The sequence below is a fragment of the Ostrea edulis genome, chromosome 3 (genome assembly GCF_947568905.1).
Source record: "Ostrea edulis chromosome 3, xbOstEdul1.1, whole genome shotgun sequence".
Classification (NCBI taxonomy): domain Eukaryota; kingdom Metazoa; phylum Mollusca; class Bivalvia; order Ostreida; family Ostreidae; genus Ostrea; species Ostrea edulis.
This window is the reverse complement of record NC_079166.1, coordinates 18,057,528-18,071,076: the sequence shown is the minus strand read 5'-3', so window position 1 is coordinate 18,071,076 and position 13,549 is coordinate 18,057,528. Positions and strand designations below refer to the sequence as shown.

At 35.6% G+C, this 13,549-nt stretch overlaps 1 long non-coding RNA gene across 1 annotated transcript; it reads right to left on the bottom strand.

Moving 5' to 3' along the window:
• Positions 1-4,181: 4,181 nt before the first annotated feature.
• On the bottom strand, positions 4,182-10,706 carry LOC125675064 (uncharacterized). Its single transcript, XR_007370328.2, has 3 exons — positions 10,564-10,706; positions 10,380-10,429; positions 4,182-6,647 (listed from the first exon to the last, which is right to left on the bottom strand). It is a non-coding gene; the product is annotated as an uncharacterized LOC125675064 (long non-coding RNA).
• Between the last annotated feature and the right edge of the window lie 2,843 nt (positions 10,707-13,549).

Genomic DNA, 13,549 nt, shown 5'->3' with positions numbered 1-13,549 from the left:
AAACATAAGGACATTATATCCGGGGAAGATATCAAAAAATTGTATTCAACCGATACTTCATCGACTAAATACCCTACATCTCTGCAATTTAAGGTGTTTTTTAACTGATGATGTTTTTGTGTAACCGCGGAAGAGAAAACCTTCGCAATATGACCAAAGAAGATTTTGTAGTAAACACTGATGCTAGTGGAAGGAGATATGTAGTAAACGTGAAACCAAGGCTAACTAAAAATCACCAGGGTGGAACAGATGATGTAGGTGTACGAAAAACCAGGCAAGAAACTAGTAAAAATTTATATGAATCAGCGTTATACTTAGAGCCATTTCAACACGTTTCACAAGGAATTGACGTCAGCCTGCCTATTCTACTGTCAGCCATCAAATAGAAATTAACAACATTTTTCCAGACTATATATTGTGGCATGTTATTGTATATTTCACCTGTTGCACAATTGAAACCAATATCAATTTCATTTTGTTTTGTATGATCTAGATAGTTATGTCATTCAAAACGTTTTCTGTTCTGTCTTAATTTTATTTTCATGCACTTAATAATTGTAGATAGGTAAATTAACGAAAACCTGATTTTAATTCAATTTTATTCTAGGAACCCCACACTGTCCTGTTATAAGCTTCGAGAAATACCTGACGAAATTAAATCCAGGTTGTCATTTCTTGTGACAACGGCCCAAGAGCTTTAAAGCTGAAAAGGAGGATCCATCGATGGTATGACAACATGGTTCTGGGCACGAACAAGCAAGTCTTTCTAAAGTGTACAGTAATCACTGCATTTGGGCTACCTGCATAACTCTTCTGGATGAAAATGGGTATAAGGGAGGCATATTATGACTGTCTCAAAACATAAATCGGAAACAAGTTTAAAACGCAATGTGTTAAAAGCACGGGAGAAAAAGAAACACGAAATGTCTAACACATTGGCAGAACAAGTAATCCCACATACAGCACCAGCTCCAGAAGTAATCACTGCTACAAACTCTGATGTGAATTTAGAAAATGTTGACTTTTTAGATATACATTGTAGATAGTCAGGAATTAAACAATATGATAGTCTCTGTGTTTGAACAGAATTCAACCGTTGCACAATCTACCATTCCTCAGCCTAGCACCGTCCATAACCAAATCACGTGTGTTTCGAAAGAAATTGTTTGTCCAAAATACAGCTTAAATAATTGTGCAGTTGTTAAGAAATTCACTTCAAAATTAAGGATTATATCTCCCTTATGCATAGCTCTGATCCTGGGACGAATTTGGCTCCGGTTTTTGGCACTCTAGTTTTCCTTTTAGCTCTTACAAGTAATTTTTATTTCGAATTTCCAAAATTTCGGCTTGAGCATCACTGAAGAGACATTATTTGTCGAAATGTGCATCTGGTGCATCAAAATTAGTACCGTGTAACTTTTACATTAATGACTATGGTGGAAAAAACTAAAAGGTAAAAACAAATTAAGATCACAAACAAACCCTGAAATTTCAACCCCAGAATAGAATCAATTTCTGTAGTTTTTGTTTACGTTAAAACTTCTTGTTATATTTACATGTATGCATATATTGTTTACATTCATGAATGATAAACGTTAATTGATTTATCTATGTCTTTCGATCTTTCATACTTCGGTAATGATATTGGGGATGTTTTCTTTTAAACGTACACAATCAACAATCTGTGTGTTAGTAAAAACAACCTAAAATATGAAGGCGTATAACAAAACTGTTATAGACTACAGGGTCCTCGGATCTGTCAGACTGTAGGTAAAGTGAATGATGTATTAATCTATACAAATGAGATGTGTTTTCGATATTCTTATTTAAGTATAAGTCTCATTTCATACATTTTGATTCAATGGGCTTCTGGATTAGAACTGGTCCTCGGTACCCCATTGCTTGTCGTAAGAGGTGACTAAATGGGGCAGTCCTTTGGATGAGACCGCAAAAACCGCGGTCCCGTGTCATTGAAGGTGTGGCACGATAAAGATTCATCCCTGCTCCATGGCCATAATCGCCGAGCATAGGCCTAGATGTTGCAGTCCCTCATCGGCAATGGTGACGGCTCCATATGAGTGAAATATTCTCGAGAGGGACGTTAAACAATATTCAGTCAATCAATCATAATACATTTAGAATAAATGTATTGCTAATTTTGAGAAACTCATGTTTCAAAGGCGTAATAAATGTTATATGGTATAAAGAGGCACTTTTGGTTAATGAATCCTTAATGTGAAAATGAATTTTGCAGGGTAACGGCTACTGGAGATGTCTGGCTGATTTTTTAGAGTAATTTTCCTGAGACTCACCTTTATGACAAACGGGATGATTTCAGCGTCTCCATCGTCATCTTTCCATATTTACGAGTACATGTATGTATCAATATTCCATTATCACCTACATGTGGTGTTTATATCTATCAACTGATTCGATAAGAAATGCTGTCTGACGTGATTCATACCGATTTTTATATCGTTCTTGGCACAAACACCATATCCAAGTGGTAATGGAATATTACTACACAAGTATGGTCAGCTAACAAAGGAGCACAATTTGTGCCCATGGGAATTCCAACAGACTTATGGAAAACCTGATTACGCAAGACAACCAAGATATTGTCAATGAGGACCTCAACTTCAGAGTACCTGTGCATGGAATCAGAGTGGTGATAAACAAAATATTTTTGGATGACTGATCACTAGATACGAATATTTCTTTTTTTTTCCATTTTGGACATCTATGATGTCAAAAAGTCTAGTCCAGTGTTAAAAGTCATATGTTTTCATGTTGTTAATTTGAGAAAGGTTTTGCGACTTCAACTTTACTAAAAGTTCTTTAGAATGCTTTAGAATCCACATTTGATTCATCCCACTTCTAGGATATGTTGTGGCACAGAGAGTTTGAAGTTTCTTCTTCACATTTGTTAATATTTTCGTTAGGAGCAAAGATAGGGCTTGGTAGAACATTTTCTGGATCTTTATTTGCAGGGGTGGGGGGGTAGTTCAAAAATCCAATATAGGAACGGTAACTCATATTCATCCAGGCCATTGACTGGGATGTCAAATATATCTAAAACTGAACCATGATTTTGAGGAATTTTATCTTTTGAAAGGGCAGTTGGAGTATAAGTATGATTACAAAATGTGGAATTAATGCTCGATTGAAATACAGGTATATTACTGAGACTTACAAACTAAGATAATGTTGTTACAAGCTTTGTCAGCTGGAACTAAAACATATTCCTCGTGTAACCTATCTAATTCTTTGATCACTTTTGGTTTGATAAACAAAGAAGGATAGATGGTATGTATTTTGTTTTGATGTGTCTAATACGGAATCTAAATATTCCTCTTATGCTTATAACCCATTCTGACAATGTATCAGATTCTTCTGTTTCCTATTTAGTCCATCGTCTGGCATAATCATCGACCGAATTCATAAAAGAGATGAAGTTCCGTCGCCAATTTAAAGAACGAGATTCTCTAAATTAGGACCTTTCAAAACATTTGTGGGAAATACAGGGTGTGGACTTGAACTTCAAATACGTTGGAATACAAAACTGAACTATTTCTATGTTGTAGAATGTTGCTTATATTGATGGCAGTAAGTACTCAGTAATAATGTAACATCGCACTCTAAACAGTGTTTATACAGTACACAGCTAAATAATACAGATAATAAGTACAATAGTTCACAAACAAAATAATGACCAATTAGTACATGTAAGTACTCAGTAGTGAATGCGCTATAATTTAAGGCTACTCACACAATGAAAGTTCTTAATTTGTACATCACAATCATTAAATTGGGTTTTCAGTTATTAATATATGCACATGTGTTCAAACGATTGTACATGGATAGATAAACAACTAGTTACATAGTCAAATTAGTAATTAGCATACTAATTTATAATGTTTTACAGTCACACAGTAGGACGTCCTAGGCAATGCGCTGGGATCAATTTCTGAAGTCGGGGTCACACGAGAGGTGATCACTGTAAATCGAGCAAGGCCTCCCTGTTATTTCGACCTTTAATTAAATACCTGCGCAACGTAATAACCTGTCAATGTGTTACCTCTTGTGCAAAAGTTTGTTTTTACCTAGTTCGTCTAGTGTAGCTATGTCAACATTTGACGTCAGATAGCAACGGTCTTTTCGTGGAGATATGGTCGGGTCATTTATTTTTTAGTTTTCCTCCTACATATATCATTGTTTGTTTTTAAACACACAGAATATATTCTCTGACAGTGATACATTAAGTCTTCGGAACTACATTTAGCACATAATATCACCTTTAAATAAAGAAATCAATGATTGTATACAATCTTCTTGGTACAATTGACCAAAACAAACATTGTTGCATATTCCCCATAAACTATACACCTCTTGCTGGAAAACTTTTTTTTCAATTTATTGAATTTATAGAGAGTTGAATTAGACACTCGATACATTATTTGATAATTCGAATGGCTTTCATTTTACTTACAAACCCGGGTCAATAGGCAAACGAATGCGGTTGATCCAGTTTGGCCCATACTATTATTTATAACCATTATTCTGGTTATAAAAAATTATCATCGATTGATAGATTATGCATAGGTACATACTTTAAAAGTAACTAGAGCTATTTCGATCGATAAAAAAATGAGAAAAATGAATATTAGTATGACAATCATGTTCACATAGATAAATGATAAAATGATATAATACACAATAAAATAATTTGCCATGTAGGTAGAACCTCTATCTACCATTCATAATGAAATTAGCATAGTTACAGGTCAGTTTTTTATATAAATGTATGAATGTACATGGTACATGGATAATTACGTTAAAATGCAATAATAATTATAAGTAATAACGCAAACAAGAATTCAGACATTGATTTCTATAAATAAGAAATGATTGTTTTGCAATTTTAAAACATCAAATAAAAATTATTAACAATAAGAACAAATTAAATTGGAAAAGTCTTACAAATGTAGAGCCCTTCATCCCTATTTTTCGAACATCCCATAACTTGTTGATTTTTTTTAAATCAAATTTTCTTTCGTGAGGGTTTGGGTTTAAGGTGGGCACAAGATTTAAGGAACATCATTACTCTGCTCATCACAGTAAAATTACAGTTTCTTGTTTCCTGTTAAGTAAGTTATCGTCCGTTCGTTTCATGACCAGGGACCCGTTCTGTAAAGCGTCTGGTCGTAACTCTTGTGGCCCCGTTTCTAAAAGGCACACAACCAAGCGTGAGCTTATTCCGGACTAAATCTGAAAATCCGAGTATGTTGCGTTTCACAAAAAGGCGAATATGCAGTCTAGACTAAATTCTGGCCTCAATCTACGCTTACTTATTGGTAGACGTAACTCATTAGTTGGTAGACTTCCTGCTTTTTGCTCCTTTTGTTTTCGTACAGCTCCCTCCTCTTTTACCTTAAAATTCAGTATTTCCATCTGTTTTTCACATCAGTGTCCCTGATCCCAAATGTGACTGATGAGTTTATTTTGTATAAAGACGAAAGAATTAAAGAAAAAACCACGGTGAATTAATACATGTATATGTAGATGTACATCTACCATCGTATGTGAAAAATTGTATATTTTACAAGTCCATGGAAATACATTCAGGATGCAAGGCGCGGATCTAGACACAACCATTGGGTAAATGTTAATCTCTCTCTCTCTCTCTCTCTCTCTCTCTCTCTCTCTCTCTCTCTCTCTCTCTCTCATTTTTGTATTTGCACGCAACCAGTAAATTCGAAAATTACAATATGACATTGTCATCCGCTCTGATCCAAAATACATGTACAAGGTGTACCTTAGCCCGCTCTGATCCAAATTGCAAGGTGTACCCTAGCCCACTCTGATCCAAATTACAAGGTGTACCCTAGCCCACTCTGATCCAAATTACAAGGTGTACCCTAACGCATGCTGTGTGCAAAACGCTTCATTGTACACTTTTCTTAAATTGAGCAATATCAACAAATGTACTTTTAAAATATGTTCATGCGTCCTAAGTTGTATTATTTGGATTTTCGCAGTTAATAGCTAAACTTAAAGCAAGGTGTGAAATAAGCATCATAACAGCTGCCACAGAAAACCCAGCAATGCAGAAGATCAATGCTCTGTTCTCTTGTCCGACAGCATTATTCCGAGATCTTCTCAAATACGGAGCCAGACGATCTTCTGATATGAGATGAGGAGCCACACATAAAAAATAAGTTGATACTGTTAACTGTTAAAACAAAAATTGTGTGAAGATAACGAACATTGACCAATCTCAAATATCCCATGAAAAATATGAAATCGAGAAGACAGATCTCTAGGAAAAACAAAACAGACGTGGAATCGGGTGTCTAGGAAGAATAAGAGATGTGACCGGTCATACCCTCCGCAAGTTCAGGTACCAGACGATCGGTGTAAATATCAATCTAGTATACTAAACCTTCCTGAGCAGCATGTGAGCAGTGTATTACCTGTTTCAGTAGTTGTTATTGTTGTTGGATTGGCTAGTTTCGTTGTTATTCTTGCTGTCGTCTCTTCTTTCCGTGGAATCTCTAACAGGGTATATGTCGCCACATTCTTCTCTCTCGACAGATTTTCCTCTCTCGACACATTCTTCTCTGTCACAACGTCAACGTTGGTTGTTTCTGCATAACAAATTACAAACGCGACGTTTTTTATGAATAGTCCAAGGTTTAACTTTTATTCACCTTTATATACAAAACTAACTGACTAAAAATAAGAATGCAAACTATCACTAAAATAAAACTACGAGGGTCGTTCAAAAAATGCGTAGACTTTTGCCATAACTTTCTTTCTAAAAGCAATGTTACATCCAAAATTGGTAGTCATAACCAAACAATAAATCATTTTAATTATTCTGAAGAAAATTCAAATTTGATACGATATTTCAAAAAATATTTCAAAATTTCAAAACCGAAAAACGAATTCATGGCGCATGGAAAAATTTTGTTATTTACAAAATTGCAGCATAGAATGTTAATTGTCAAATCTCAAAAATGGCACTAAAACAGAATAGGTCGTACCGAAAATTTGACATTTTCATATTGTTCGTGTCGTTGGTCATATTCAGTACTTTATATATCAAACTTACATGTATTTCTATCTACTCAATTTGAAGATGTACTGAATATAATCCTTGCATAGACCGAATGTTCGAATGTACGAGGATTATATTGACATTCCTATATGTTATAAATTTTGAAAAATGCATTTGTTTCTGACATTGTGCGTAATGGTTTTCTTAAGCATCAGAATGATGATCAAATCCTGAATTTTCTACCAGTAATCGGCCCCAGTTAACTACTACCTCTTCCTAACGAATACGTCAATCTCGGAGATTTATTTGTCCCGAATACGGACCCTTTTCTACGAGAGCTGTTTGATATGTAATGTGTATTGTACCTCAGCGCGATAACGCTTTGTACGATTTCGTGGATGATGATGCTCTTGAATAGCTCTATTCAATACCTTCCCAACGGTGTAAACACTAGCCTTCACCTCCACATAGTTTTAAACTTATAATCATTTCAATAGAGCCAGTCGTTGACCACTGTTGTAAAAATGGTTGGGAAATAGCTGGAGAATATTGAAGAAATTAGAGCTTATATAAAAGTTCGCACAAAACTCGGTCATTCGGTAATGCAGATTTTTACTGAATTGGGGGAGTATATGGGTCTGATAAGGTATCTTATGAGACACTTCGTAGGTGGAGAAAGAAATTTCTGACTGGCACAGAGTCCGTCAAAGATGCAGTAAAATCTGGCCGACCTGTGACTAACAGGCAAGGCAAATGTCTCAAAAGTCGGGGATATAATTGAAAGTGATGGCAGATACACGATTCATGATATTGCCAAAGCTGTTGGCATATCGCTATCGCGGGTGCATTTCATTTTGAAGCGTATTTTGAAAGTACGAAATATTTCTGCAAGATGGATACCGCATATATTGACAGATGACCAAAAAACGAGTACGAGTACAAACCGCAAAGCAATTGCTCAAAATGTTTCCCAAGTTCAATCAAAGACAATTTGCAAACATTGTTACTGGTGACGAAGCATGAATTCACTATTTCGAACCAGTAAGAAAACTTGGAAACAAAATATGGTTAACTAAACACGATAGAATGCCTGTAGTTGCAAAAAGAACCATAAGCATAAAGGTTCTTTATTGCATATTCTCTTCATGTGATGATATAGCCGTACAAATTCCAATGTCGAAGGGCAAAGGTGTTACAGGTCGGTATTACCGAGATGTTATCCCAAAACAAATCTCAAGAAATATTATCATAAACAACGCCCTGTGTCAGGATTTAGGCATGTTCGTCTACTTCATGATAATGCTCCATCACATACATCTGAACTTCTAAAGCAATTTATGAAGTCGGAGAAGGTTACCGTCTTTCCACACCCACCATACTCTCCAGATCTAGCCCCTTGCGACTTTGTCCTTTTTCCAAAACTTAAAAAGTTCGTATCTGCATGGTCGTCATTACAATTCCCGACAAGCCCTTGGCTCAGCCATCAGTCAGTGCCTCAGAGGTCTGCCTAAATCAGCGTACCGTGATGCATTTCAGAAATGGATTCAGAGGTTGAAATTATGTATTTCAAACCGCGGAGAATACTTTGAAGGGATGTAATGTTCATTTCACTATTTCAGTCGAATGCTTTTGAGATATCGTACAATACACATTACATATCGAACAGCCCTCGTATGAGCAGATAAAAACGAAAAACTAAAGCATTACCAAGGGCAATGCAGGGAATTCACTAAACAGAAAAAAATAATTAACTAATTGATGTTGAACATGGTATTCAATGAGTAAAACCGCATCGCATCATCAGTATTTAGTGAAGACATCACATATACATGTGCATGTCAGGCGAAGATAACGAACAGTAATCAATCTCATAACTCCCATAAGCAATACAAAATAGATAGTCGAGCAAACACGGACCCCTGGACACTTCAGAAGTGGGACCAGGTGCCTAGGAGGAGTAAGCATCCCCAGTCGACGGTTACACCCGCCGTGAGCCCCATATCCTGATCAGATAAACGGAGTTATCCGTAGTTAAAATCAGTGTGCTAAGAACGGCTTAACAATCGGTATGAAACACGTCAGACAGCATTTGACCCATGTAAAATACGACAGTCAATAAGATTTTAAGATATGTTTCTTGTTAATAATACAATGATAGGAAACGTGAAAATAACGAACAGTGATCGATCAATCTCATATATAATTTCTGTAAAGAATACAAAATTAGATTAGGGCAAATACGGACCTCTGGATATACCAGAGGTGGGACCGGGTGTCTAAGAGGAGTAAGCATCCCCTGTCTACCGGTTACACCCGCTGTGAGCCCTATGTTACGATCAGGTAAACGAAGTATCCCGTAGTCAAAATCAATGTGTAAAGAACGGTCAAAGAAAATGGTTGAAACACGTCAGACAGGATTTCATCTAATGACAGATTGTATTTGCAAATAAGATCATTATCACGACCATAGAATTTGCGAAATACTGACTTCAAACGAGATCTAGCGATATAATCGCCTTTGGGCAGTAATTTGCCTCGATTATTTAAAAAATCATCATACGTAAAACCCCGTATTGCTACATAAATATGGGAAGTTGATGATTGAGAAGTTGAAATCATCTCGTTTGTCATAAAGTTGAGTAGTCATTTTCCTTTATCAACGTGTAACGTCTGGAGCGCAACTATATTGATACACTAAACATATAAATTTATAATAAATAAATTCTTTGAGAATCGGTTATACTATTTCAGGCACCTAGAACCGGGGAAAGGGGATTGTCTCCCACTTTTTTTACAATGAGGATTATTTGTTACTTTTTAGAGCAATAGAGTATATATTACGTGACGCCCCCTCACCCCCACCACATCCCTCAATTTTGATAGCAGTAGTGAAGGAGAAGAAAGTAAGCTTGAAAATTATAAATAAATACCATTTAGCGAAATACGACGTCCTGTCCCCTTCCCTATCGTTTACGAAAATGAAGTCCAATCGAGGTGAATTTTTTGGTGCAGTTACACGATTTAGAATTTTGAAGATCGGGAAATTCCAAGTTCTTCGGAGGTTACCCCCCACCCCCTTCCCAGAAAAATTATAATACGCGTCCTTGTTTACCATACTCTTGAATTTGTATTCTCTGTCGGAATCTCTACCCATAGTTATCGTTCCTTACACTCACATATACTCAGGGTAGAGATTGATGAGATTCATCACTGTTCGTTATCTACACTTTCTCCTCTTCTAGATATTAATATGGCAATTTGTTTATTGACCAAACAATTCGTAAAGTTGACTTCAAGGCAGGAGGAAAGACAAGCTTACATTTATTCGAAGACTTCTTCGCAGGTGTTTGAATATATTTTCCCAAATCCCTGTCAAAAGTACAAAAGAAACGATCGGTAAATTAGTATTCATTTGGATTGAAAAAGTTAATAAGTACGATCTTTTAAAATGCGTACAAGTTAGCATCTGTTCACAGTGTTTGCTTATAATATAAACGTTCCACCTGAAAATACGTATTTTTTCCTACTCTTATCGAAAAAATATAAATCCATCTACTGACGATAAAACAGACACCAGAATAAGCAGCTTAAGCGCCATTCCACATTTCTACCCACTCTTCAATGAAAAATCATTATTCCCACTGCACTTGTACGCTGTTCAATTTAAGACAGGACTTATTATAGGAACAGGAAATCATAATTATTTTTAATATGGGCAGGCACCTAAGCATAATTACGTTTCCTTCCTTGTAAATAACAAAACATTCTTTTAAAAAGACACTACAATTTTGACGTTACATGGGTTTCAACAGTCTTGTTTCAAGTCAGCATTTCGCAAATTCTATGAACGTTAGAATAATCTATCCGGTGATTTACAAATACACTATTAATGGGTCGAATGTCGTCTGACTTATTAGGCCGTTCTTCACACATTGCGAATTACTTCGTTTACTTGATCAAGATATCGAACTCTCGGCGGGTGTGACCGCAATCTCTACCCAGAGTTCCTTACACTCAAGTGAGAGCAAGGAACGACAACTCTGGGTAGAGATTGGTGTGACCGGTCAACTGGGAATGCTTACTTCCCCTACCTCTATCTGACCTGTCCATGTTTACCCTCTCCTTAATTTTGTGTGTTTTGTATGATTTATGAGATCATGTACCGATACATTTTTCAGTGCCCCTATTTGTATCGACTGCAAAATTTTATAGGCCTGAAAACATTAAAATAAGCATAATGGAAGAGTGAAGATATCGAAAAGGGATAAACCTCCTATAAAGAATACAAAATAAGGAGAAGGGCAAACACGGAACCCTGGACATACCGAATGTTGCTGGACGAACGTTTCATGCTGAGAGGATGCGCTGTTAGTGTTGGTATCTGATTGTGTTATATGCTATTTATTCAATGAACAAAGTCCGATCACAGGATAATTAGCGATGTTACCTTAGGACTAGAATTTGTTAACCGTAAGCTGTCTATCTTATTATATGCAGATGACATTGCTTTATTAGATAAGTCTCCAGAAGATTTACAAAGCATGTTAAACAAACTACGTAACTGGTGACGTTGGAGAGTACTTATAAATACCAACAAATAATACATTTTAGCAAAAATTGGTCCAGAGCAACTGATTTTGAATTCACTATATGGTTGAATAAGTTAAAAACAGTTGACAATTACAAATATCTGGGAGTTATGTTTACATAACTGGTGTTCTTATAAATACCAAAGAATCTAAATGTATACATTTCCGTAAAAGTAAGTCCAGAGCAACCGATTGAATTCACTATAGGATTGAATAAGTTAGATACAGTTAATAATTATAGATATCTGGGAATAAGGTTTACTTATACTGGTAATTTCATGAAAAATGCAAAGAATCTTGCTAAAGCAGGGGTTGGGGGGATTTGGAAAAATTGTATCCACAATTCATAGTAATAGAGACTTCGGTTTTAGCGCCTATGTGAAACTACTTTAACCCAGTGTAATACCTGTCTTGGACTATGTATCTAGTGTCTGGGGTTTAAAAAATTCCAATGAATATAGATGATATTCAAAACAGGACTCTTCTGTATTGTATTGGGGTACATCGTTTTGCACCTATATACATTGGCTGTTTACGGAGACACGGGATGGCTACCTAGTCGATATAGACGTTGGATAAATGTTATCCGATATTGGAATAGAGTTTTTCATTTGACAATGAGCGAATTACGAGAAATGTATTTGAATTTGATTACGAAACAAGTGGTTTAACCAAAAGTTAATATAGTCAGATATGGATGTATTGTGCATGCTAATTTCAAATTATCCTCGCCAGATTACAAAGTATTTGTATTCTTAGTTATGCATAAACAGTCAGTTGTTTCAAAAAATAAGAAAATAAATTGTGTGTATAATTATGTATTCATGTATATATATGTATAAATATATAAATGAATAGGCCCGATGGGCCGTGGGTTTGACGAAAATAAAGACATTACTTACTTACTTGTTCAATCTAAATCCAAACAATATCTTATTATTTATAAAACATAAATGGATTAGACAACAGGCATTGCCTATAAAAGCCTTCTCCATACAAGTAAATATAATGTAGTCAAGGTCATACATGTACACATATGTTTGATTACATGTTTGTACAGATGAATAATAACAATATATGAAAGTGACATAACAGAAATATGATATAGATTAATATTTCAAATTCTATAATAATTTACAACTTTAGAAAAGTGTACATTCTTTTAAACCCAACACTTATCACAACTATGTCAATCGTAAAGCAATATACTGCATTGTCAATAGCGAAATAAAGCTAGTACGTAGGCCTAATCTTAATGCTGATTTTTAATTACTCTCTCAAGGAAGATCCTAATTGTGGCATGTGTCAAAATAGTTCTGAAACAACACTTTGAACACTTTTTCCTGAGGTGTCCAAAATACTGTATACAAATCATGGTCTCTTGTTTTAGAAAAATGTACACGATAAAAGATTTAGAAGCAATAATTTCTTCGTCTATCGGAGATATAAAGGACAAAATCTTTTGATTTATTGAATTACTTTTATTGGGAGAACTTACTTTTTTTTTCTAAAAACCATTAAAATTTGCGTCATTTTATTTATTTCACCATATCGAAAATGACACAAAAGAGTAAAAATTACTACATAGGAGACATATTTCAAGCCCTATAAAATCTGTAAAATCCAGGAGCTTCCGGGGACTACGCCCTGGGCCCCCACCAGGGCGTCGCCACGGACCCACTGGGGACCTCAATGCGGTCCCGAGACCCCCTGCCTCATAAATTTGAGACCCCTAACCATGCACAATTCCTGGATCCGTACCTGATATTCCAGAGTACATTTTTAAAAATTCCTCCTCGGTCAAAAGGAGATAATACAGATTATTTCATGTATATTGCTCTGTCCCCCTGTACATTTCTTAAAGTTTTTAAAGTTAACAAATTATTATATTTATATCAAC